The sequence below is a fragment of the Hemibagrus wyckioides genome, linkage group LG14, assembly GCF_019097595.1.
Source record: "Hemibagrus wyckioides isolate EC202008001 linkage group LG14, SWU_Hwy_1.0, whole genome shotgun sequence".
Classification (NCBI taxonomy): domain Eukaryota; kingdom Metazoa; phylum Chordata; class Actinopteri; order Siluriformes; family Bagridae; genus Hemibagrus; species Hemibagrus wyckioides.
In genome coordinates this window covers 19,185,482-19,212,763 of record NC_080723.1, presented here as the reverse complement: position 1 = coordinate 19,212,763, position 27,282 = coordinate 19,185,482, and the positions used below count along the sequence as shown (strand labels likewise).

At 39.3% G+C, this 27,282-nt stretch overlaps 8 non-coding genes and 2 pseudogenes across 8 annotated transcripts; 6 read left to right on the top strand and 4 right to left on the bottom strand.

Moving 5' to 3' along the window:
- Positions 1-133: 133 nt before the first annotated feature.
- On the bottom strand, positions 134-9,184 carry LOC131364553 (eukaryotic translation initiation factor 4 gamma 1-like; annotated as a pseudogene).
- LOC131365334 (small nucleolar RNA SNORD66) lies at positions 2,168-2,234 on the bottom strand (annotated as a pseudogene).
- Positions 5,431-5,505, bottom strand: LOC131365331 (small nucleolar RNA SNORD66). The gene has a single exon (XR_009206636.1). It is a non-coding gene; the product is annotated as a small nucleolar RNA SNORD66 (small nucleolar RNA).
- Positions 9,185-16,295: 7,111 nt separating the features above from the next.
- Positions 16,296-16,441, top strand: LOC131365306 (U4 spliceosomal RNA). The gene has a single exon (XR_009206612.1). It is a non-coding gene; the product is annotated as a U4 spliceosomal RNA (small nuclear RNA).
- Positions 16,442-16,975: 534 nt separating this feature from the next.
- LOC131365395 (U4 spliceosomal RNA) lies at positions 16,976-17,116 on the top strand. Its single transcript, XR_009206689.1, has one exon. It is a non-coding gene; the product is annotated as a U4 spliceosomal RNA (small nuclear RNA).
- An 861-nt stretch (positions 17,117-17,977) lies between these two features.
- On the bottom strand, positions 17,978-18,117 carry LOC131365304 (U4 spliceosomal RNA). Its single transcript, XR_009206610.1, has one exon. It is a non-coding gene; the product is annotated as a U4 spliceosomal RNA (small nuclear RNA).
- A 1,518-nt stretch (positions 18,118-19,635) lies between these two features.
- On the top strand, positions 19,636-19,776 carry LOC131365285 (U4 spliceosomal RNA). The gene has a single exon (XR_009206592.1). It is a non-coding gene; the product is annotated as a U4 spliceosomal RNA (small nuclear RNA).
- A 2,119-nt stretch (positions 19,777-21,895) lies between these two features.
- LOC131365384 (U4 spliceosomal RNA) lies at positions 21,896-22,036 on the top strand. The gene has a single exon (XR_009206678.1). It is a non-coding gene; the product is annotated as a U4 spliceosomal RNA (small nuclear RNA).
- A 1,880-nt stretch (positions 22,037-23,916) lies between these two features.
- On the top strand, positions 23,917-24,057 carry LOC131365375 (U4 spliceosomal RNA). Its single transcript, XR_009206669.1, has one exon. It is a non-coding gene; the product is annotated as a U4 spliceosomal RNA (small nuclear RNA).
- Positions 24,058-26,580: 2,523 nt separating this feature from the next.
- Positions 26,581-26,721, top strand: LOC131365387 (U4 spliceosomal RNA). Its single transcript, XR_009206681.1, has one exon. It is a non-coding gene; the product is annotated as a U4 spliceosomal RNA (small nuclear RNA).
- The last annotated feature ends 561 nt before the right edge of the window (positions 26,722-27,282 follow it).

Here is a 27,282-nt window from a genome sequence, read left to right as displayed (position 1 = left end):
TGCATCCTGCAATCCTGCATGTTGTTGATGAGGACAGTTGCTGATGAAAAGAATCCTGAGGTTTTTGTCTTGATGGTCCACAGTCTTCTGTAGGAGGAGAGTGCCTCGAAAAGATGATGTGAAAGTCCTTAGGTGAAAGTGATCAAAATGAAGGCGGCTGTGTTGTTGTGGGTGTTGGAGTCTGGTGCAGCCATGCTTGTAGGTGCACTGTGGGAAATGGACTTTATCTCAAGTCTTTGGAGCAAAAACAAGCACACAGTACATTTTTTCCACACAATAATGTTTCATTTATTTTCATATCTTTTACTTAGGAAACTGCTTAAATATTATCGCTCAGCTCCTCTACACTCAGCTACTTCTTTCTCGGCTTCTCTGACTCCTCCCCAGAGTAAACTCCACTTTCTGCAAACAAATAGAATTTTTCAACAAACTGAAATTTTGGTTGGATGAAAGAATTGATTCTGATTGTTATTTTCAGTGTGAAAACTGTCTGAGGGAAGCTCTAAATAAAAATCATCAAGTAATTATAGACACAAGATTATTTTCTCTTTTTAAGACCAACAAAACAAAGCTGCAACCCAAAACACACACAGAGGTATATAAAATCAGTCTTGTTACCTGCTCCGTCACAAACTTGTTGATATCCTCATCCTCAGAAAGGAAGTCCTTCCAGTTGAGTCCAGCATCAATCCACAAAGCACCAGCTTTATTGTGACTCTAAAAATATAACAATGACAAAATATTAACATTTAGTTAGAGTCAGGAGTAACCAGGGCAGTAACAGAACTGATCATTTCATAGTAACCTCAGATATTCAGATATTTCAGTTTGATCATTTCACACACATGAATAAATGAGAGAGGGGGGTGATTTAGGTAGGTAGGTAGAGAGAGTGAGAGAGAGAGAGAGGCAGAAGGAGTGAGAGAGAAAGAGAAATAGAGAAAGAAACAGTGAGAGAGAGAGAGAGAGAGAGAGAGAGAGAGAAAGAGAGAGAGAGAGAGAGAGAGAGAGAGGGAGGAAGAGAGAGACACAGAGACACGTACCAGTTGGTTGAGGATGAGAACCAGCAGCACAGCAGCTTTTCCTATTGGCAGCAATGGCTTCGTCACCTCTCTACACACACACAGTGAAAGTTTCTGTTAACTATCTAAAAATATTACATTATCTGTTGCAAATAGTGGAAGAAATTTAGTGGAATTTTTTGGACCAGGAAAGCAGATGGACATCTAGGTTTTGTGTCTGATTTGCTGTCTAGAGAACACTTCTTTAGACTCACACGCGATACACAGGTGAGTGTAACTTATGTGAACAGTTTAAACTCACACAGGTCTCACGTACGTGTTGCTTCCTTCTCTGATAGAGCTATGATTAGTCGTCATGTACGTTTTTCAAATCACCGACTGAAACTCGTGTACTATTGCTCGTCTTTTTTACCTAAATCAAGTTCCTAATTCCAGAATGTTCTCATCCCTATCGCACTGTGAAATAAAGGTTCTGCTGCTCGATAAACACTGTTACAGTAAGAAGTGTACCTGAAGAGCAGCCCCATGGGGATTCCTCCATCATGCAGCATGGGTGTGATGATCTCCGCCAGATACTGCCAGATGTGAGGAATGTCGATGGCCATGTCATCGGCCACCTCCAGAATCTCCTGAAGCCTGAAGAGACACAGACACACACCATTTTATAAACGTTTCAAAGAGTCCACCCCCACATTTTTATCCTCTATATAAAAGTTTGCCTATCAAAAGACAAATAACTCGATCTAAAAAGTATTTATTTCTTGTGCCATTATTCTGCATCGCAGAAGGACAATAATTTACAAGTGGGAGGAAAAAAACCTAACTAAAAGTAATCCTTTTTCTGTTCCACATATAAAGAAGGATCTACAGGTAGATAGAATTTTAAGATACTTTTTACTCTTGGCTCTTGTGTGTAAACACTGAAGCATAAGTGTTAATGAGGGGGTATTAATACAGTGATTAATCAATCCGCAGACTGTAATTAACTCGTCAGCAAGTCACCGAGTTCAGGATCGGCGCTCTGAATAAAGTGAAGCAGAAATCAGAACAGGATGGACGTCGTTCTTCCGGCTCTCAGCAGAATCGCTCATACAGGCGTCTGATGGTTTTTACAGAAACGAGACATTAAAGTAAAAGCCCGAGTGCTCCTCAGATCCTCGATCCCAAGTACAATCATCAGTGGCCCAGACAAAACTGAGGTCGTCATCGGAGCAGGGTGACGAGAGTGTGGGACATAAGGACACATATCACGATGATATGAAAAATAAAAACTGACAGTCTACTGGGATTTGTGTTTTACATCTGTGGAACCAACGGGGTTCTCCTGCTCGTCAGCGTCGGGTCTGAGGAACACTCACCCTCTGAAGTACTGCTCAGGAGGTAAAATCCTGGTGCTGATCAGTTTGTGCAGCAGAAGGCCCACGTGCTCTTGGGCGACGGTGCTGCGATTGAGCGCCAACTCCACAGCGTTACGTACGAAGACGAAGAGCACAGGCGCACTGTTCAGCTCCTTTACACACTGCACTGCCTCCTACAGGACAGAGAGAGAAAGAGTTCCAACACCACACTTCTAGCTTTAAAGCGACTACAGTACAGAATTTCACTTGTAGGAATTTTCACCTTTAGGTCGTTGATGTGCAGGTACTCCTCTATGATGGCGGTAGATTTCTTCTCCACCTCCTCCTCACTCAGGGCCGGTTTGCTCACTAATAAAGAAACATGACATCATTTTCATGCAGTCTTCTTTTGCTGTTGCATGTCGTTTATGTAAATGTATTTATTTTACACTGATGTGTCCTTATGACTGGCATGTAGTGATAAATATCATTTATAATCATTTATAATATCACCCAATCACCCTATATCTATTAGAATAGAGCAACTAAATGAAAAAAGACTTCAACTTTTTAATGAATTTGAAAGATAACTCATAATTTCATAATGATTAAATGAATTAAAATATAATTTTATAAAACGAATAGACCATATAAATTACTGATGAATTAACACTAGCTTTAAGACTAAGACGTTCGTACTAACTTTATGGTATTTTATCAGGAATAAAATCAACACTATTCAGATGCAGTTCAAGCAGAAAAATTACTAAGAACAATTACGGATACCTTTCCTGTCCAGCCCTCGGTCTTGGTCCTGGGGAACTCTGTGCTTAGAGTCCAGTGAGGATGAGGAGGACGTGGATGAAGGTCCTGACTGCTGAAGAGCTGAGAATGGGTTCAGAGTGCACATGGCTGACCATCCTGCATCTTTAACAGTGAAAAAAAGCAGCATGAGATTTTCTGGCCTGAGAAACATTTATGCATGTATGTATGTATTTATATTAACAATATGAAAAACAATGTTGATTAGAATGCTGCTGTTAGGAAAGAGCTAAATGTGCTGCCAATATAAAGCACTCAGGTTGGTGAGCACAGAAATGATCAAACCATGAAATAAAATAATCAGGATCTAACCTTGTTTAGTGCTGGTTTTGGCTCCAGTTCCACTGCTGCTCCCTTTACCACAACTGCCCCATGATCCCTTTCCTCCAGGGGCAAGAACCAGATTATTGCAGTCCAAAGCACCAGGCTGTGAGAATAAAATAAATAAATAAATAAATAAACAAACACAAACACACACAACCCAAACTGAACTTAAGCCACTTTTTAGCACTTTTTATGCCCATGTGAGGAACATCATCACTCCGTTATTTCTCAGATTTCATTCAAATCTCAACATTTCAATTTCTCAAACAAACTCGTCAGTACCTTGGTGATCTTGGTGGTGCTGATGGGTACTGTGTTCCAGCCCTCGTCCCGAGGCTGATTCATTTTGCCTCGTCTTCCTCCACTCCAGTCTTTCTTGGATAGAAGCTGCTGCACTTTAATCTGCTCTCTGTGTTCCTCAAGTTCTGCCTCTTTGTGGATCTGGTCTATGGTTTTAGGGCCCTGGTCACCACGCCGGGGAACCCAGTTATTCTGTACACACGGAAAAGACCAGGAGGATCAGAGGCAGGAGAATGTGAACAAACTCAGATCCTCAAATCCTGCTTGCGGGTTCAGTGACACCTCTACTGTTTACACATTGTTTTACAACTAGTATAACATGAATTATTACACCCTTTCTTATGACAGAACATACAAACAGACCTAAAGTTTTATAGAAACAATAAAGAAAAAACTCTGCAAAACACCAGGTTAAAAACATGTCCGCTTTCCTCTTTAAAGAAGGCGAGTGTGAAAAGTGCTGCTCTGAGCATGATCAAAACAATTAAATGTGTTTGAAAAACAAAAGTGCTTTAACAAAAGCGAAGAGAATTAAAGGTAAACTGATGAAGTGAGAGAGGGTCTGTTTTAAAACATCTGAGGTCACACAAAGAAAATCAGATTTACTTTTCTCAGGTCCAACACGTCCTGCAGCATGAAGCGGATCCTTGAAGATACTTTTCTCTCGTTTATTATTGTCTCCATTTGGTGAAAGTACTGGTCCATACAGGGCTATAAAACACACACACATACACAAAATTAACACACTGCAGCAGTGCTGAGATTCTAAAAGATTCTGCTCTTATTTCAGCTTCGACACTTAACATGACTGTAGAGATTTCGTCAGGGTGTGTGTGTGTGTGTATGCGCTAGTTACCTTTGCCCTCTCAAGGTCCAGATTCTTGCCGATGGTGGACAGGAGTCTGCAGAGACACTCGAGACTCTCCTCGTCATAGTCCTTCAACAGCTTGACGATGCAGGCGTGCATGACCTGCTCGTTCAGCATCTTCAGCTTAAACAGCTCTCCGATGAACTTGATGTTGCCGAGGGAACGGCGGCGGGCTTTGTTTAACCGCTGCTCAACTTCCTCCTGCGGGAAAACATCAGCACTCAGTCACGCTGGTTACCACATTATCAGTGTAAGCAGTCCACAATAGTGTCAGAAATACAAACTTTATTATTATGATTCCTGATAAACCACATTCACAGGCTGGATTTGTAAACGACTGTGTGATTTACATACACTTCTTATTTTTCGATTGTCGTAAACATGCTTTATATCGAAAACATCTGAACATTTCTTATAAATCCACACAGTGTAGTTAAAAGACGTGCGCCAGTGTGTGAGACAGAGAGATGTGCAGCACCTCTGTGGCAGCATCCAGCTCCTTCTGCTTCTGCTGAAAGATCTCATTGTTGTCTTTGTCCTTCTCAAACTCTTTCTGGCAGCGATTCAGCAACAGTCTGCGGAAATTCACAGTGGCTCCCGACTTGTCCGAAGAGGGCACTTCCAGCTGGACGGAGGGGGAAAGAAAAGCGGATTTAAAAACCAGACTATCTATCTAGCCATGTTTAACACTCCAGTCTGTTTTATTCAGCTTTACACTTTACATGTTCTTCTGTAATGTAACGTTTCATTAAAAATGCTCCTCGGTTCCTCAATCCCATCAGTGATCAGTGGCCCAAATACAAGTGGCACAAAACTGAGGTCATCAGATTAGCCACAAACACAGTCGACGCGTCCCAAATCTAATAAGAATCTCAAAGACGGAACAAGAACATAATCCCTCCGCCACCGGGATCGAGGCCTTTTTTATCCAGTAGAAAATTGTGCAATTTCTCTGATGATAATGGTTTATTTGTAATTACAAAATATAAATATTGGCTGCTGCAGTGCATCCTGAACCCTGCAGAGTATATGAACACAATTCTAAACTACACAGATGGTTTAATTATCAGGAAAAGCAACAAAATAGATCTCTTTTTCATTCCAGAGGCCAAATGGAGCCTCATAATGTTGCCAGGATGTGTTCTGTCTCCCCCTCTGTGGCCTGATAAAGCTATTACAGCAGGAAAATTGTCCAACAGAAAATAACGTGAAACTGTCACCAAACGTAAATGTCATTTTAAGCCAAAAGACACTTTGGTATATCGATTACTGTTCTGCACGTTACTGCAAGTTATGACAGCATCCTAACATAAAAAATTAGCACAGCTCTTCTGCATGTAGCTTTAGTTTTGCTGCTTTTCCCTTATGTGTAGAATTTTCTGGAAGAAATGAACAGCTCTTGTGTATGTGTATATAGAACAAAGTGTATGTTTTGACATGACCGATACATGTGGACCGAGAGGCCGGGTGTGGCGACTCACCCCCATAAAGCAGCAGCACATGTTAGCATAAGTGACGGAGAAGCAGGGTTCGGAAACGGCTTTTTCGTAGATGAGATCCACGACTCCTTTGAGTCTCTCCTCGGTGTCGATGGTCAGCTCCCTGACCCGTTTCATGAGCTGCTGGAACATCTGTGGCGTCAGTTTGTTCAAGATACTGCACACTTTCTGGAACAGCTCCTGGGTCTTGACCTTTTCCTGGTCGTACTCGTCGCTGCGGGACTTCTTCAGCGCCGGCTTCCAGGCTTTCTCAGCCTTGTTCAGTTGCACGTCGTTGTTCAGAGACACGCGGGTGATGATCTTGCGTGGCTCTTTACACTCGCCCTGCTGAGAGATGACAAAAACAATCGGAATGTTTATTTAACTTCTGTGACTTCAACAATTGCTTGGCTTATACTTTTAATCACTGCACCAAATAAAAGACGGAGCAACTCTCAGATCCACAACACTTTAATGGCGCAGTTAATAATAATGAACTATCAGGTGTTTAGAAGTTCCTTTTGTGAAACTTAAAGGTCCTCGACCTGCTCCAGGGCAATAAAAACAGAATAGCAGTGAATTACTGGCCTGACACTTTATACTGAGTACATCACTGCGCTCCTACAGAGCATCCCATCACTAACGGTCACGTTTACCTTGTCCAGAGTGACGCCGGGGATGTCCGGAAAGCCCTCGGGTTTGCCCATGCTGGCACTGACGAACCGCAAGCTCAGCATGAATTCCCGATCGTACCACTTCCTCTCTTTTGAATTACTGGGAGAGGCAGCGGGACGGGGCTCTGAGGGCTGGACCTCGACAGGAGTGTTGTTCGGCTCCGCCTCCTTTGGGGGTGTGGTTTGGAGAGGGGCAGGAGCCCCTACAATGTCACCCCCTATAAACGCCAGGTGGTCAGGCAAGAAATGACCAATAAGGATGTTGGCTTTCTTTGCCTCCTCTTTTTCTTCTTCTGTCACAGGGATGAAGAAACTGACCGGTTCCCTGGGCTTTTTCTGGGATCGAGTCTGAGAAAAAACACACACACAGGATCAATGTAATGTTTCTAAACTATAATAAAGCAATAAAGTACAAGCTACAGCACTAAAACTACTGGACTAATTTAGGCTTTAACATTTCCCAGTGTTAAGTCATTCAGTATTCAGACAGTTATTAATGTCTGAATGTCTGAATGTCTTCATAAAAGTCACTACAAATAAAGTCAAAACAGCATTGCACACTTTAATGATGTGCTGTGAACAATGCAAGTCCAAAACAAGAAAAGTTTGCCGTGTTTCAGAAACTAATAATTGGATAAAAACTCTGTTCTACCTTCTGCACCTCAGTCTTGTTTTGCTCCTTTCTCCCCTGTGTGTGGACTTTCTCCGTCTTCTTCTGCTGTACTTCCTCCTCTGGAGGGATGGAGAAGAGGAGCAGGCCTGGTCTCTTGTGGAGATTCTGCCTTGTTTGATGAGTCTGAGAGACAACACACAAAGATTCATCATAATATTTCTTAACTGAAATAAAGTAATTTTACACACAACACCACTAAAACAGCTGAAATGAAATATGTTATTCCTACAGAGCGTCCCGTCACTAACGGTCACGTTTACCTTGTCCACAGTGACGCCGGGGATGTCCGAAAGGCCCTCGGGTTCGCGCATGTTCTCAAAGATGAACTGGAAGCACTGCAGGAATTCAACATCTGCCTCCTTTGGGGGTGTGATTTGTAGAGGGGCAGGAGCCTCCACAATGTCACCCCCTGTAAGCTCCAGGTGTTCGGACAAGAAATCACCAATGACAATGTTGGCTTTCTTTGCCTCCTCTTTCTCTGCTTCAGTCACAGGGATGAAGAAACTGACCGGTTCCCTCTGTTCTACCTTCTGAACCTCAGTCTTGTTTTGTTTCTTTCTCCTCTGTGACTGGACGTTCTCCGTCTTCTTCTGCTGTACTTCCTCCTCTGGAGGGATGGAGAAGAGAAGCAGGCCTGGTCTCTTGTGGAGACTCTGCCTTGTTTGATGAGTCTGAGAGACAACACACAAAGATTCATCATAATATTTCTTAACTGAAATAAAGTAATTTTACACACAACACCACTAAAACAGCTGAAATGAAATATGTTATTCCTACAGAGCGTCCCGTCACTAACGGTCACGTTTACCTTGTCCACAGTGACACCGGGGATGTCCAGAAGGCCCTCGGGTTCGCGCATGTTCTCAATGATGAACTGGAAGCACTGCAGGAATTCAACATCTGCCTCCTTTAGGGGTGTGATTTGTAGAGGGGCAGGAGCCTCCACAATGTCACCCCCTGTAAGCGCCAGGTGTTCGGACAAGAAATCACCAATGACAATGTTGGCTTTCTTTGCCTCCTCTTTCTCTTCTTCAGTCACAGGGATGAAGAAACTGACTGGTTCACTCTGATCTACCTTCTGAACCTCAGTCTTGTTTTGCTTCTTTCTCCTCTGTGACTGGACGTTCTCCGTCTTCTTCTGCTGTACTTCCTCCTCTGGAGGGATGGAGAAGAGGAGCAGGCCTGGTCTCTTGTGGAGATTCTGTCTTGATTGACAAGTCTGAGAGACAACACACAAAGATTCATCATAATATTTCTTAACTGAAATAAAGTAATTTTACACACAACACCACTAAAACAGCTGGATTTGTTTCTTTTCTCCTTGAAATGCTTGATTCGTGAGCACAGAACATGGCCGTGATAAAACCAGCTGGATGTCTGTTATTCTAGCAGAACTTTATTTGATGCATTACCAGTTCGCGCTCCCTTCGCTGAGGAAGAGGATGACCTTCATTTGAAGGATGGAAAGTTGGATAAAACACTCCAGCTGAAAAAAACAGATCCAACATGTAATTAATAACACCTCAGGCCCTGTCCCAAATCAGAAAAAGTACAGCCCTAAACATAATAAAATAATATTCTACCAATGTAACATTTCTTAATTAAAAAAAAAAAAACATTACCACACATGAAGCCAGTCACTCTTTCCTGAATTTCTTCAGGAGTGGCTATTGGACACTGCTGCATCTGTCGAAACAGTCCACAGTTCAATTAACTATTATTTCTATCATTTCAAGTCTATGTACAAAAGTGATGCGTAGTTCACGATGGAGTCGACTCCTCGAGTTGGTTCCTAAAGTGCATTAAACGTCCACATAAAAGAATCGATTCACCGAACCGACTCGCCCGTGAACCTTACAGAGGATTAGCGATCTGAAGCAAAAAGTAATTAAATTAAATAAATAAAGTTTTTTCTCGGCACAGTTGTGGTTTCAAGCATCGTATCTTAGACAGCGCATTAACAGGTTTAATTATAAAACTGTTTATAACCCATTATACTGACTTATAAAAATCTCCACAGGGTTTAGCTAGGCTAACATTACCGAGTGCTAACATTACAATCATTTTGACTACGTGAGTATTAACGGAGCTAATGAGCTAACAAAATAACGTCAGTTAGCTTTCTGTAACCGAGTCTTCTTATTGATAAATATTAAAAGAGGTGAAAACAGCCAAGAACATTAAAAATCACCGCTAATGTTTTGGTTTGTTTAGTATCCGTATCCGTATTTACGTATCCGTTACAAGTGGGACTGTTAAAGTACCTTTTCACACAAGGAGGGAAAAGTGGAGATTGCTCTCGCTAGTTTTCTCACAAACGGTCGCTTTCTCTCTAGTTTCCTCTCACAAAGTGGTCTTTTGCTCGCAGTTTTTCGCTCACAAAGTGGTCTTTTGCTCGCTGATTGTCGCTCACAAAGTCGTCTTTTGCTCGCTGAGTCGTTGTTGTGTTGATTATTGCCTTGACAACATGACGTATAATTCGATTCTGATTCCAGTTCCAATCACCGCGTCATCACCAAGTGACCCTTTTTTCCTTTCTTTTTTTTTAACACCATTTATCCTGATACTATACTGTGTCTCTCCAAGAACAAGCTGACTGACCCGATCCTTCATGTGAAGATTGTCCACAGAAAACTGTAGAGAAATATATCCCCAGAACATGTCATAATCACTCCTAGCATTCATCTAGTGTTCATTCCTTCATCATCATTACACACCACTCTACTGAGCAGATTCCAGGGTGGATAAAACTACCATTCATCAGTCATTTTCATCTGGAATATTATGATTACAATAATAATGCATAATAATAATATTCATATATATATATATGAATAATATTATGATTATAATTAGATTTATGAGATTTATTATACACTATATTGCCAAAAGATTTGGGACATCCCTCCAAATCATTGAGTTCAGGTGTTGTTTTTCAGGGGTTGGACTTGGCCGCTTAGTTCCAGTGAAAGGAACGCTTAATGCTTCAGCTTCATACCAAGACATTTTGGACAATTTCATGCTTCCAACTTTGTGGGAACAGTTTGGGTATGATTGCTTCCTGTTCTAACATGATTGCGCACCAGTGCACAAAGCAAGGTCCATAAAGACATGGATGAGAAAGTTTGGTGTGGAGGAACTTCACAGTGTTCTGACCTCAACCCGATAGAACACCTTTGGGATGAATTAGAGTGGAGACTGAGAGCCAGACCTTCTCGTCCAACATCAGTGCCTGACCTCACAAATGCGCTTCTCTAGGAACAGTCAAAAATTCCCATAAACACACTCCTAAATCTTGTGGAAAGCCTTCTCAGAAGAGTTGAAGCTGTTATAGCTGTAAAGGGCAGGCCAACTCCATATTACATTCAAGTGCAAGTAAAGGCAGATGTCCGAGTTTTCATCTGACTCGCAGTGTCCAGTCTAATTTATCCCAAAGGTGTTTTATCGGGTTGAGGTCAGGACTTATGTTGGAACAGGAAGGGGTCATCCCCAAACTGTTCGCACAAAGTTGTGAGCATGAAATTGTCCAAAATGTCTTGGTAGGAAGCTGAAGCATTAAGAGTTCCTTTCACTGGAACTAAGGGGCCGAGCCCAAACCCTGAAAAACAACACCTGGATTCAATGATTTGAAGGGGTGTCCCAAAACTTTTGGCAATATAGCGTATATAGAAAATAAACATGCATTTTTAAAATTCTATTTTCATTTGCTTCCACTTTCTTTCTTTATCTCTCTCTCTCTACTGAGTTTCTTAAATATGGTTAAAGTTTTCCTGAATAGAAAATTTAATTTACTAATACAGCAACTTTAATCTAGCCATGGGGGTCACAGTCCAGTGACTTCTGTGCCGGTCCCAAGCCCGGATAAATAGAGAGGGTGGCGTCAGGAAGGGCATCCAGCATAAAACATTGCCAAATTTAACCATGCGAATCGTCAATACTCTAAGTTTCATACCGGATCGGTCGAGGCCCGGGTTAACAACGACCGCCATCGGCGCTGTTGACCTACAGGGCGCTGATGGAAATTGGGCTACTGTTGGTCAAAGAAGTAGAGGAGGAAGGAGAGTGCGTAGACAGAGAGAGAAGAGGAAAGGTAAGAGTGTAGGACTGAGAATAGGAACTCTGAATTTTGGTACTATGAGGGGAAATGTAGGAAGGTGAATATACTGTGTGTACAGGAGACCAGGTGGAAGGGTAGCAAGGCTTGTAGTCTAGGAGCAGGATTAAAGCTGTTTTATTATGCTGTGGATAGTAAAAGAAATTTGGTAGGTGTGGTCCTGAAGGAGGAGTTCGTGAGGAATGTTCTGGAGGTGATGAGAGTGTGATGACAGGGTGATGAGTCTGAAGTTAGAGGTTGAAGGGGTGATGTTGAATGTTGTTAGTGGTTATGCCCCACAGGTAGGTTGTGAGTTAGACGAGAAACAGAGATTCTGGAGTGAATTAGATGAGGTGATAGAGACTATTCCCACGGGTGAGAGAGTGGTGATAGGAGCAGATTTTAATGGACATGTTGGTGAGGGGAACACAGGTGATGAGGAGGTGATGGGCAAGTTTGGAGTTAAGGAAAGGAACCTTGAAGGACAGATGGTAGTGGACTTTGTTAAGAGGATGTACATGGCTGTGGTTAACACTTATTTTCAGAAGAGGGAGGAGCATAGAGTGACTTACAAGAGTGGAGGTAGGAGCACACAGGTAGACTACATCCTATGTAGAAGAGTTAATCTGAAAGAGATTAGTGACTGTAGAGTGGTAGTGGGAGAGAGTGTAGCCAGACAGTATAGGATGGTGGTGTGTGGGATGAATCTGATGGTCTGTAAGCAGAGGTCAAAGATAGAGATGGAGAAGAAAACCAAGTGGTGGAAGCTGAAAAAGGAGGAATGTTGTGAGGAATTTAGACAGAAGTTGAGGCAGGCTCTGGGTGGTCAGGTAGTGCTGCCAGATGACTGGGAAACTACAGCAGAAGTGATCAGGAAGGCAGGAAGAAAGGTGCTGGGTTTGTCATCTGGAAGGAGGAAAGAAGACAAGGAGACTTGGTGGTGGAATGAGGAAGTTCAGGATAGTATTCAAAGGAAGAGGTTAGCCAAGAAGAAGTGGGACATGGAAGAGTGAAGACTGAAGAGAATAGACAGGAATACAAGGAGTTACAGCGCAGAGTGAAGAGGGAGGTGTCTAAGGCCAAGCAGAAGGCGTATGACGAGTTGTACACTAGGTTAGACACTAGAGATGGAGAGAAGGACTTGTACAGGTTAGCTAGGCAGAGGGATCGAGATGGGAAGGATGTGCGGCAAGTTAGAGTTATTAAGGATAGAGATGGAAAGGTGCTCACAAGTGAGGAGAGTGTACAGAGGAGATGGAAGGAGTACTTTGAAGAGCTGATGAATGAGGAAAATGAGAGGGAAAAAAGAGTAGAAGGGGTGAACTCTGTGGAACAGAAAGTAGATAAGATTAGAAAGGATGAAGTCAGGAAGGCTTTGAAGAGGATGAAAAGTGGAAAGGCAGTTGGTCCTGACGACATCCCGGTGGAGGTCTGGAAGTGTCTAGGAGAGGTGGCAGTGGAATTTTTAACTAGTCTGTTTAACAGGTTTTAGAGAGTGAGAAGATGCCTGAGGAATGGAGAAGAAGTGTATTAGTGCCGATCTTTAAGAATAAAGGTGACGTGCAGATTTGCAACAACTATAGGGGGAGAAAGTTGATGAGCCATACAATGAAGCTATGGGAAAGAGTAGTGGAAGCTAGGTTAAGGAAGGTAGTGGAAATTTGTGAGCAGCAGTATGGCTTCATGCCCAGAAAGAGCACAACAGATGCAATTTTCACTCTGAGAATGTTGATGGAGAAGTATAGGGATGGTCAGAGAGAGTTGCACTGTGTGTTTGTAGACTTGGAGAAAGCGTATGACAGGGTGCCAAGAGAAGAGCTGTGGTACTGTATGAGGAATTTAGGAGTAGCAGAGAAGTATGTCAGAGTGGTGCAGGACATGTATGAGAGGAGCAGGACAGTGGTGAGGTGTGCTGTAGGTCAGACAGAGGAGTTCAGAGTGGAGGTGGGACTGCATCAGGGATCGACTGTGAGCCCCTTCCTGTTTGCTATGGTGATGGACCAGTTGTCAGAGGAGGTCAGACAGGAGTCTCCTTTTGCGCTGGAGAGAAGAGGAATGAAAGTCAGTCGTAGTAAGACTGAGTACATGTGTGTGAATGACAGGGAGGGAAGTGGAACAGTAAGATTACAGGGTGAAGAGGTGAAGAAGGTACAGGAGTTTAAATACTTGGGGTCAACAGTCCAGAGTAATGGAGAGTGTGGGAAAGAGGTAAAGAAGCGAGTGCAGACAGGTTGGAATGGGTGGAGAAAGGTGTCTGGAGTTCTGTGTGACAGAAAAATTTCAGTGAGAATCAAGGGGAAGGTGTACAGGACAGTGGTGAGACCAGCCATGCTGTATGGTTTAGAGACAGTATCACTGAGAAAGAGACAGGAGTCAGAGCTGGAGGTAGCAGAGCTGAAGATGTTGAGGTTCTCTTTGGGAGAGACAAGGTTGGACAGGATTAGGAATGAGTACATCAGAGGGACAGCTCATGTTGGACATTTGGGGGACAAAGTTACAGAGGCCAGGTTAAGATAGTTTGGACATGTCCAGAGGAGGGAGAGTGAGTATATTGGTAGGAGAATGTTGGACATGTAGCTGCCAGGCAGGAGGAAGGCCAAAGAGGAGGACTATGGATGTAATAAATGAGGATATGAAGCTAGTGGGTGTAAATGTTGAGGATGCAGAAGATAGGGATAGGTGGAGAGAAATGATTCGCTGTGGCGACCCCTGAAGGGAAAAGCCGAAAGAAGAAGAAGAAGAAGAAGAAGAAGAAGAAGAAGAAGAAGAATACAGCAACTTTAAATAATATTTGTATCATGTTTTGGTTATTTGTTTCATTTTTCTATCAACGACACTGAATCGTGTTTGTCGTTCTTATGTTTATTGAGCATCATTTATCCGGTTGCAGATGAATGGATTCGTGTGTAAATTGTTTGCATGAGTGTTTACACAAAGAAAAAAACCTGTAAAAGTGAAGAAAAAAAATGTTGACATCCTTCTCATGCTGACCTGACCCACTTCAAATCATATCATCTGAATGGATTACTGCACTTTTCTATCTGAAAAGAAGGTAAAGGGCTTATTTTCAATTCTGTTTAAAGTGTTTAAGCAGATGCTCTTATCCAGAGCCTCTTATAGACTAAACTAGATTAAAAACATATCCTCATGTCAGTTTATTAGGTCAGGAAACATTTACTAAAAAATAAGACATTTTACGTTATTGCAAAACAAACAAACAAACAGTGCTTTCTTATTATTATGAATATAATATGTTATTACATGTTATATATATATTCCACTTATGTTCCTTTACCCTGATGTTCATTTCCTGCTCCCAGCTGTCTGTGCACTTGACCTTTTATGGAGTTTTGTGGGTGTGTCTATGCTGATGAGCTTTGGATGTATGATCATCATATTCACATGAGCATGATGGAAATCAGAGTTTTGGAAACTTTTGTAAATTTGGTGTGTGTGTGTCTGAGCCATTGCTCCAGTTCCTGAGCTTTAAATAAATAAATATTAAAAACATTTCAATAAGATCAGATCATTCACAGCCTTGTAAAAAATCCATCAGAATTCTTGAATTAATCAGCTAGGACTGGGAACTTGTGATGCTGCTTTTGGTTCCATCATGGAAGACCGGCAAAATAATCAGACAATCCTTGGCTGCTGGACATACCATCTATCTATCTATCTATCTATCTATCTATCTATCTATCTATCTGATCATTATCAACATATAGTATTCATTAGATTATTCATTTATTATTCACTTAGTATTCACTTATAATTAATAATAATTTATATTTACAAAAAAAATATATGGCCAAATGTACACTGTATTGCCAAAAGTTTTGGGACACCCCTCCAGATCATTGAATTCAGGTGTTGTTTTTCAGGGGTTGGGCTCGAGTTTCAGTGAAAAATCTTAATGCTTCAGCATTAAGGAAGGGGCCATCCCCAAACTGTTCCCACAAAATTGGGAGCATGAAATTGTCTAAAATGTCTTGGTATGCTGAAGCATAGAGAGTTCCTATTACTGGAAATAAGGGGCCAAACCCAACCCATTAAAAACAACACCTGAATTCAATGATTTGGAAGGATGTCCCAAAACCTTTGGCAATATAGTCCAGGTGCTATTATGTCAATGACAGAAGTAAAAAAAAAAGACGACAAACATGTCAAAATTTAAGTGAACACAAAAAAACATGTTCAACAATTTCCCATTAAAAAGCTGTCAAGAAAGTTAGATCAAATGAAACAGAAATAAAAGACGTTCACTTTTAAGATCGGAACAAAAAAGGGGGCTGGATCAAATACGAGATTTAGACATTTTGAAAATGAGAGAATATTCATCTGAACACTGATCTTAAACGATTTGGAAAATCTGTTTGGAAATCAAACACTTTAATCACAGCTTAAAATTATTAATAGAAATCGACATTTGTGAAGACAGGTATATTCAACAATTTACAAACAGAAACGCATACGAACCAAGACTGTGAGAAAAAACCTTTCAGCCATACAGTAGGGAAGGGGCGTGGTCAAAAAGGATAGGTCGATGTCTTTAAATTCACCTAGTGTTCATGACCAAACTATACTTGAACGATCTACAAAAGCTGGTTGTAAAAAAGAAAAGAAAAACAAAAGCATGTGGGCATGTACCATCTTGGATCATCTGCTCTCTGAACGTAGGCATTTGTGGTCGTGACCGAATTCTTTATCTTTGCGCAGAGGCAATATTGTAGTTTATGAGGTCAATCCGAGGCGCGGTCATTGCTGGTTGAAAACTTTACCCAATACCCCGCCTGGATGACTTGTGTTTTAAAATCAGATTGTGGTTCTAGTTTTTGTATTTTAATTATAAACCTTTTTGAAAAGTATTATTGTTATTATTTTACAAATGTATTGCAGTAGATCTAATCGTTTCTAATGTATTTCAGTTGCTAAATTGTTTTTAAATCGCCCTGCCATCAAAACTTGTTTTCTAACGATAATTTTACGATACCGCTTTAGTTTTTCTTTTCTTTTTAACAACCAGATTTTGTAGATGGTTCAAGGATAGTTTGGCCATAAACACTCCGTGAAGTTAACGACATCGACCTATCCTAGTTGACCACGCCCCTTCCCTACTGTATAGTTGAAAGGTTTTTTCTCACACTGCCTTTGTTCATGTATGCGTTTCTGTTTGTTAACTGTTGAATATACCTGCCGTCACAAATGTTGATTTCTAATAATAATTTCAGGATGTGATTAATGTGTTTGATTTGTACGCAGATTTTTTTGCCTCTGTCATTGACATAATAGCACCTGAACTATCTCTGCGTATGTATGTGGGCATGTACCATCATGGATCGTCTGCTCTCTGAACGTAGGCAATTGTGGTCGTGGCCGAACTCTTTATCTTTGCGCAGAGGCAATATTGTAGCTTATGAGGTCAATCCGAGGCGCGATCATTGCTGGTTGAAAACTTTACCCAATACCCCGCCTGGATGACTTGAAAAATAGTCAACCGTGGCAATTTTTGATGGTCTCTTGCGAGACTTCTAAAACTGTCTTTTAAAAACAGGCTGTGTCTTTAGTTTTTTTTTGTTTTAGTTTTAAACACTTTTGAAAGGTGTTGTTGTTTTCATTATTATTTTATAAATGTATTTTGTTAAGTTTTCAACCAGCAATAATCGCGCCGTGTCAATGACAGATGTAAAAAAAAAAATAAAAATAGACGAAAAACATGTCAATATTTAAGTGAACAAAAAAAACATGTTCAACAATTTCCCATTAAAAAGCTGTCAAGAAATTTAGATCAAATGAAAGAGAAATAAAAGACGTTCACTTTTAAGGTCGGAACAAAAAAGGGGGCTGGATCAAATATGAGATTTAGATGTTTTGAAAATGAGAGAATATTCATCTGAACACTGAATTTAAACGATTTGGAAAATCTGTTTGGAAATCAAAAAACACAATCACATCCTGGAATTATTATTAGAAATCGATATTTGTGAAGACGGGGATATTCAACAATTTACAAACAAACGCATAGATGAACAAAGGCAGTGTGAGAAAAACCTTCCGGCTATACAGTAGGGAAGGGGCGTGGTCAAATAGGATAGGTCGATGTCTTTAAATTCACCTAGTGTTTATGGCCAAACTATCCTTGAATGATCTACAAAATCTGGTTGTAAAAAAAAGAAAAACAAAAGCGGTATTGTAAAACTATCGTTAGGAAACAAGTTTTGATGGCAGGGCGATTTAAAAACAATTTAGCATATAAAATACATTAGATACGTTTAGATCTACTGCAATTCATTTGTAAAATAATAATAATATTAATACCTTTCAAAAGCGTTAATAATTAGAACACAAAAACTAGAGATAAAATCGGATTTCAAAACACAATTCAAAGGTCTCGCAAGAGATCATCGAAAACTGCCAAGGCTGACTATTTTTAAGTCATCCAGGCGGGGAGTTGGGTAAAGTTTTCAACCAGCAATAACCGCGCCTCGGATTGACCTCATAAGCTATGATATTGCCTCTGAGTAACGAGGAAGAATTCGGTCACGACAACAAATGCCTACGTTCAACAGACGATCCAAGATGGTACATGCCCACATGCTTTTTTTCTTTTCTTTTTTTACAACTAGATTTTGTAGATCGTTCAAGTACAGTTTGGCCATAAACACTATGGGAATTTAAAGACATCGACCTATCCTATTTGGCCACGCCCCTTCAGTTCCCTACTGTATGGCAGGAAGGTTTTTTCTCACACTGTCTTGGTTCATGTATGCGTTTCTGTTTGTAAATTGTTGAATATACCCGCCTTCACATATGTCGATATCTAATAATAATTTTCAGCTGTCATTAAAGTGTTTGATTTGCAAGCAGATTTTCAAAATCGTTTAAGATCAGTGTTCAGATGAATATTCTCTCATTTTCAAAGTATCTAAATGTCGTATTTCATCCAGCCCCCTTTTTTGTTCCGATCTTAAAAGTGAACGTCTTTTATTTCTGTTTCATTTGATCTAACTTTCTTGACAGCTTTTTAATGGGAAATTGTTGAACATGTTTTTTTGTTCACTTAAATATTCATATGTTTTTCGTCTACTGTTTTTTTTTTTTTTACTTCTGTCATTGACATAATAGCACCTGAACTATGTCTGTGTATGTATGTTGTTACAACCCGCATCATGTTGGTCGCTGTATGTGTTTTGTATGTGCATGTGTTGCTGTGCTTTGTGGCGCGCGTGTGTATTGTGTCCGGGTCGCGCGCCGCTCCAGACTCCACTCCAGGCTTTCCGACTGTCGCTACACCGGCATCTACCTCACCGGTTCCGCCCTGAGAGTGACGTCATCAATCAGCGACCATTCATAAATCGGAGAGAGATATGCGGGAAGGGGGGAGACGTGTAGGCGAGGCGTTGGTTGTGTTGGAGATAGATTTTGTGATTGTGATTTTGACTTTTTGATCTTGGACTGTGTTTTCTGGTTCTGACTTTTGCCTCCCATTGACTTTGATTATTGCTCTGTCTCTTGGTTTGGTTGCTTGGCTCTTTGTATATGTATATGTAGATAATCCCATTATAAATAACTTCACTATATGTTTGTGCACCCACCGGTAGTAGGGTGTGGCTGCCATTTATTTTGGGGATGAGGGAATTTCTTCACTGTTTTTGGTTTAGGGAGTTAGGGAAGGTACCTGTATTTTTGGTTGTGTTTTGTTTTTTGTAGGTAAGCTAGTTTCTAAGATACAGATACCTTCTGTTTATTATTTTGGCCTGGGTCCACCCTGAACCTGATCCGGTGTTGTGTGTGTATTTTTTGTTCATGTGTATATTTTGTAAAGCTATACAAACCTCACTATTTCTACTCTAACGTTTCGGTCTAATTCTTCCTGCTATATAACACCATTGTGTTCCACCTTTTCCATACAGTTTAAAATAGAACCCCGATCCATTATTTTGCTGTACGGCCCAACCCTAGACTGGGACGTAACAATGTGGGCACGTACTATCTTGGATCGTCTGCTATCTGAACGTAGACATTTGTGGTCGTGACCGAATCCTTCATCCTTGCTCAGAGGCAATATCGTAGCTTATGAGGTCGATCCGAGGCGCGATCATTGCTGGTTGAAAACTTTACCCAATACCCCGCCTGGATGACTTGAAAACTAGTCAGCCGTGGCAATTTTTGAGGGTCTCTTACGAGACCTTTCAAGTTGTGTTTTAAAAACAGATTGTGTCTCTAGTTTTTGTATTTTAATAATAAACGTTTTTGGAAGGTGTTTTTATTAGTGTTATTATTTAACGAATGTGTTGAAATAGATCTAAAGGTATTTAATGTATTTTAGTAGCTAAATTGTTTTTAAATCGCTCTGCCATCAAAACTTGTTTTCTAACGATAATTTTACGATACCGCTTTTGTTTTTCTTTTCTTTTACAACCAGATTTTGTAGATCGTTCAAGGATAGTTTGGCCATAAATACTAGACGAATTTAAAGACATCGAGCTATCCTATTTGACCACGCCCCTTCCCTACTGTATAGCTGGAAGATTTCGTTCATCAATTTTTGATGGTCTCTTACGAAACCTTTCAAATTGTGTTTTAAAAACAGATCGTGTCTCTAGTGTTTGTATTCTAATCATGAACGTTTTTGAAGGTGTTTTTATATTAAAACTTTATTTGAAAACTTTACCCAATAAATTTGTAAAATAATAATACCTTTCAAAAACGTTTATAATTACAAAAACTGAAAACACAATTTGAAAGGTCTCGCAAGACAGTGCAAAGAGCAAAGATAATGTGCAAATACAATTCAAATAATACATCACATGTACCCTAACAATAAATACAAGGGACAAATTACAAACATAAAATATTTAACCGTGCTTGATAGAAGTGCTGGACCAGATGGGAACAGCACCAGCTTGCGCCAGTATGCCTAAAACAACATGATGAAAAAAATATACATTAACAGTCTACATTCATGGCAGTAAAATTTAAGCAATGGGTAAAGAGTTTAGGTGAGATATTTCAGATATAATATACTGAGATATTTACATACCAAATTCTCCTCAATAACTTGAGTGGGAGAATCTGAAAAAAGTGGTGTGTCCACAGGCCTGCACTGGACATTTACTGGTCTGTAACATTAAAAAAAACACTGTCAGTTGGCACACAACCTATAGATTACATGGTATGGCTTCATGTCTTTTCTACACATACCTTATGGTGAGGAGCAGGTCTGTTGCCAGCTTCAGAGGGCAACACACCTGTGCTGCCATGGCCTTACGAGATATGTGAGGCTTCAGTAGTCGAAAATCTATTAAAGTTAAATTCAGCATGTTGAACTGAATAATAATTAAATCATAAAATACAATAATTAAAAAAAATAAAACGAACAACATGCAATTCCTTACAATTTCCAGCCCTCTTAGATTGTAAATCATACATAATAATGCACACTAAAATGACAGTAAACTATACTGTATAATAACAGTACACAATGATGTATAAAAACAGTACATTATAATGTATAATAACAGTACACTATAATGTATAATTACAGTACACAATGATGTATAATAACAGTACACAATAATGTATAATAACAGTACACTATAATGTATAATAACAGTACACAATGATGTATAATAACAGTACACAATGATGTATAATAACAGTACACAATGACACTATAATGTATAATAACAGTACACAATGATGTATAATAACAGTACACAATGACACTATAATGTATAATAACATTACACTATAATGTATAATAACATTACACTATGATGTATAATAACAGTACACAATGACACTATAATGTATAATAACAGTACACAATGACACTATAATGTATAATAACATTACACTATGATGTATAATAACAATGTCGATATAAATTATATTAAATTATAAAAATAATGTCGATTTCTAATAATAATTTGAGGATGTGATTAAAGTGTTTAATTTGCAAGCAGATTTTCAAAATCGTTTAAGATCAATGTTCAGATGAATATTCTCTCATTTTCAAAACATCTAAATCTCGTATTTGATCCAGCCCCCTTTTTTGTTCCGATCTTATAAGTGAACGTCTTTTATTTCTATTTCATTTAATCGAACTTTCGTGACAGCTTTTTAATGGGAAATTGTTGAACATGTTTTTATTTTTTCACTTAATTTCGTCTATTGTTTTTTTTTCTACTTCTGTCATTGAAATAATAGCGCCTGAACTATCTCTGTGTATGTATGTGGGCATGTACCATCTTGGATCGTCTGCTATCTGAACGTAGGCAATTGTGGTCGTGGCCGAACTCTTTATCTTTGCGCAGAGGCAATATTGTAGCTTATGAGGTCAATCCGAGGCGCGATCATTGCTAGTTGAAAACTTTACCCAATACCCCGCCTGGATGACTTGAAAAATAGTCAGCCGTGGCAATTTTTGAGGGTCTCTTACGAGACCTTTCAAATTTTGTTTTAATAACAGATTATGTTTCTAGTTTTTGCTTCCTAATTATAAATGTTTTTGGAAAGTGTTTTTATTAGTGTTATTATTTAACGAATGTGTTGAAATAGATCTAAAGGTATTTAATGTATTTTAGTAGCTAAATTGTTTTTAAATCGCTCTGCCATCAAAACTTGTTTTCTAACGATAATTTTACGATACCGCTTTTGTTTTTCTTTTCTTTTACAACCAGATTTTGTAGATCGTTCAAGGATAGTTTGGCCATAAATACTAGACGAATTTAAAGACATCGAGCTATCCTATTTGACCACGCCCCTTCCCTACTGTATAGCTGGAAGATTTCGTTCATCAATTTTTGATGGTCTCTTACGAAACCTTTCAAATTGTGTTTTAAAAACAGATTGTGTCTCTAGTTTTTGTATTCTAATCATAAACGTTTTCGAAGGTGTTTTTATATTAAAACTTTATTTGAAAACTTTACCCAATAAATTTGTAAAATAATAATACCTTTCAAAAACGTTTATAATTACAAAAACTGAAAACACAATTTGAAAGGTCTCACAAGACAGTGCAAAGAGCAAAGATAATGTGCAAATACAATTCAAATAATACATCACATGTACCCTAACAATAAATACAAGTGACAAATTATAAACATAAAATATTTAACCGTGCTTGATAGAATTGCTGGACCCGATGGGAACAGCACCAGCTTGCGCCAGTATGCCTAAAACAACATGATGAAAAAAATATACATTAACAGTCTACATTCATGGCAGTAAAATTTAAGCAATGGGTAAAGAGTTTAGGTGAGATATTTCAGATATAATATACTGAGATATTTACATACCAAATTCTCCTCAATAACTTGAGTGGGAGAATCTGAAAAAAGTGGTGTGTCCACAGGCCTGCACTGGATATTTACTGGTCTGCAACATTAAAAAAAACACTGTCAGTTGGCACACAACCTATAGATTACATGGTATGGCTTCATGTCTTTTCTACACATACCTTATGGTGAGGAGCAGGTCTGTTGCCAGCTTCAGAGGGCAACACACCTGTGCTGCCATGGCCTTACGAGATATGTGAGGCTTCAGTAGTCGAAAATCTGTTAAAGTTAAATTCAGCATGTTGAACTGAATAATAATTAAATCATAAAATACAATAATTAAAAAAAATAAAACGAACAACATGCAATTCCTTACAATTTCCAGCCCTCTTAGATTGTAAATCATACATAATAATGCACACTAAAATGACAGTAAACTATACTGTATAATAACAGTACACAATGATGTATAAAAACAGTACATTATAATGTATAATAACAGTACACTATAATGTATAATTACAGTACACAATAATGTATAAAAACAGTACATTATGATGTATAATAACAGTACACAATGATGTATAATAACAGTACACAATGATGTATAATAACAATGTCGATATAAATTATATTAAATTATAAAAATAATGTCGATTTCTAATAATAATTTGAGGATGTGTTTAAAGTGTTTAATTTGCAAGCAGATTTTCAAAATCGTTTAAGATCAGTGTTCAGATGAATATTCTCTCATTTTCAAAACATCTAAATCTCGTATTTGATCCAGCCCCCTTTTTTGTTCCGATCTTATAAGTGAACGTCTTTTATTTCTATTTCATTTAATCGAACTTTCGTGACAGCTTTTTAATGGGAAATTGTTGAACATGTTTTTATTTTTTCACTTAATTTCGTCTATTGTTTTTTTTTCTACTTCTGTCATTGAAATAATAGCGCCTGAACTATCTCTGTGTATGTATGTGGGCATGTACCATCTTGGATCGTCTGCTATCTGAACGTAGGCAATTGTGGTCGTGGCCGAACTCTTTATCTTTGCGCAGAGGCAATATCGTAGCTTATGAGGTCAAGCCGAGGCGCGATCATTGCTAGTTGAAAACTTTACCCAATACCCCGCCTGGATGACTTGAAAAATAGTCAGCCGTGGCAATTTTTGATGGTCTCTTGCGAGACTTCTAAATTTGTGTTTTAAAAACAGTCTGTCTTTAATTTCTTATAATTAAAATATTATAAGAATGTTTTGAAATTGAGAGAGTATTCTTCTGAATCCTGAATTTAAGTGATTTTGAAAATCTGCTTACAAATCAAACACCACATTAATCACATCCTGAAATTATTATTAGAAATCGACATTTGTGATGGTAGGTATATTCAACAGTTTACAAACAGAAACGCATACATGAACCAAGGCAGTGTGAGAAAAAACCTTCCAGCTATACAGTAGGGAAGGGGCGTGGTCAACTAGGATAGGATAGCTCGATGTCTTGAAATTCACATAGTGTTTATGGCCAAACTATCCTTGAACGATCTACAAAATCTGGTTGTTAAAAAGAAAAGGAAAACAAAAGTGGTATCGTAAAATTATCCTTAGAAAACAAGTTTTGATGGGAGTGCGATTTAAAAACAATTTAGCAACTGAAATACATTAGATACGTTTAGATCTACAATAATTTTACGATACCGCTTTTGTTTTTCTTTTCTTTTTAACAACCAGATTTTGTAGATGAATTTAAAGACATCGACCCATCCTATTTGACCACGCCCCTTCCCTAATGTATCGCTGGAAGGTTTTGTCTCACACTGTCTTGGTTCGTATGCGTTTCTGTTTGTAAATTGTTGAATATACCTGTCTTCACAAATGTCGATTTCTAATAATAATTTCAGTATGTGATTAATGTGTTGTTTGATTTCCAAGCAGATTTTCAAAACCGTTTAAGATCAGTGTTCAGATGAATATTCTCTCATTTTCAAAACATCTAAATCTCGTATTTGATCCAGCCCCCTTTTTTGTTCCGATCTTATAAGTGAACGTCTTTTATTTCTCTTTGATTTGATCTAAATTTCTTGACAGCTTTTAATGGGAAATTGTTGAACATGTTTTTATTTGTTCACTTAAATGTTCACATGTATTTCGTCTATTGTTTTTTTTTTTACTTCTGAATCTCGTATTTGATCCAGCCCCCTTTTTTGTTCCGACCTTAAAAGTGAACGTCTTTTATTTCTATTTCATTTGATCTAACTTTCTTGACAGCTTTTTAATGGGAAATTGTTGAACATGTTTTTTTTGATCACTTAAATATTGACATGTTTGTCGTCAATTTTTTTTTTACTTCTGTCATTGACATAATAGCACCTGAACTACACTATATTGCCAAAAGTATTCGCTCACCCATCCAAATAATCAGAATCAGGTGTTCCAATCACTTCCATGGCCACAGGTGTATAAAATCAAGCACCTAGGCATGCAGACTGTTTTTATAAACATTTGTGAAAGAATGGGTCGCTCTCAGGAGCTCAGTGAATTCCAGCGTGGAACTGTGATAGGATGCCACCTGTGCAACAAATCCAGTCGTGAAATTTCCTCGCTCCTAAATATTCCACAGCCAACTGTCAGCTGTATTATAAGAACGTGGAAGTGTTTGGGAACGACAGCAACTCAGCCACGAAGTGGTAGGCCACGTAAACTGACGGAGCGGGGTCAGCGGATGCTGAGGCGCATAGTGCGAAGAGGTTGCCAACTTTCTGCAGAGTCAATCGCTACAGACCTCCAAACTTCATGTGGCTTTCAGATTAGCTCAAGAACAGTGCGCAGAGAGCTTCATGGAATGGGTTTCCATGGCCGAGCAGCTGCATCCAAGCCATACATCACCAAGTGCAATGCAAAGCGTCGGATGCAGTGGTGTAAAGCACGCCGCCACTGGACTCTAGAGCAGTGGAGACGCGTTCTCTGAAGTGACGAATCGCGCGTCTCCATCTGGCAATCGGATGGACGAGTCTGGGTTTGGCGGTTGCCAGGAGAACGGTACTTGTCTGACTGCATTGTGTCAAGTGTAAAGTTTGGTGGAGGGGGGATTATGGTGTGGGGTTGTTTTTCAGGAGCTGGGCTTGGCCCCTTAGTTCCAGCGAAAGGAACTCTGAATGCTTCAGCATACCAAGACATTTTAGACAATTCCATACTCCCAACTTTGTGGGAACAGTTTGGAGCTGGCCCCTTCCTCTTCCAACGTGACTGTGCACCAGTGCACAAAGCAAGGTCCATAAAGACATGGATGACAGAGTCTGGTGTGGATGAACTTGACTGGCCTGCACAGAGTCCTGACCTCAACCCGATAGAACACCTTTGGGATGAATTAGAGCGGAGACTGAGAGCCAGGCCTTCTCGTCCAACATCAGTGTGTGACCTCACAAATGCGCTTCTGGAAGAATGGTCAAAAATTCCCATAAACACACTCCTAAACCTTGTGGACAGCCTTCCCAGAAGAGTTGAAGCTGTTATAACTGCAAAGGGTGGACTGACGTCATATTGAACCCTATGGATTAGGAATGGGATGTCACTTAAGTTCATATGCGAGTCAAGGCAGGTGAGCGAATACTTTTGGCAATATAGTGTATCTCTGTGTATGTATGTTGGCATCTACCATCATGGATCGTCTGCTCTCTGATCGTAGGCATTTGTGGTCGTGGCCGAATTCTTTATCTTTGCGCAGAGGCAATATCGTAGCTTATGAGGTCAATCCGAGGCGCGATCGTTGCTGGTTGAAAACTTTACCCAATACCCCGCCTGGATGACTTGAAAACTAGTCAGCCGTGGCAATTTTTGAGGGTCTCTTACGAGACCTTTCAAATTTTGTTTCAATAACAGATTATGTTTCTAGTTTTTGCTTTCTATTTATAAGTGTTTTTGGAAGTTGTTTTTTTTAGTGTTATTATTTAACGAATGTGTTGAAATAGATCTAAAATGTATTTTAGTAGCTAAATTGTTTTTAAATCGCTCTGCCATCAAAACTTGTTTTCTAACGATAATTTTACGATACCGCCTTTGTTTTTCTTTTCTTTTACAACCAGATTTTGTAGATCGTTCAAGGATAGTTTGGCCATGAATACTAGACGAATTTAAAGACATCGAGCTATCCTATTTGACCACGCCCCTTCCCTACTGTATAGCTGGAAGATTTCGTTCATCAATTTTTGATGGTCTCTTACGAAACCTTTCAAATTGTGTTTTAAAAACAGATTGTGTCTCTAGTTTTTGCATTCTAATCATAAACGTTTATGAAGGTGTTTTTATATTAAAACTTTATTTGAAAACTTTACCCAATAAATTTGTAAAATAATATCTTTCAAAAATGTTTATAATTACAAAAACTAAAAACACAATCTGTTTTTAAAACACAATT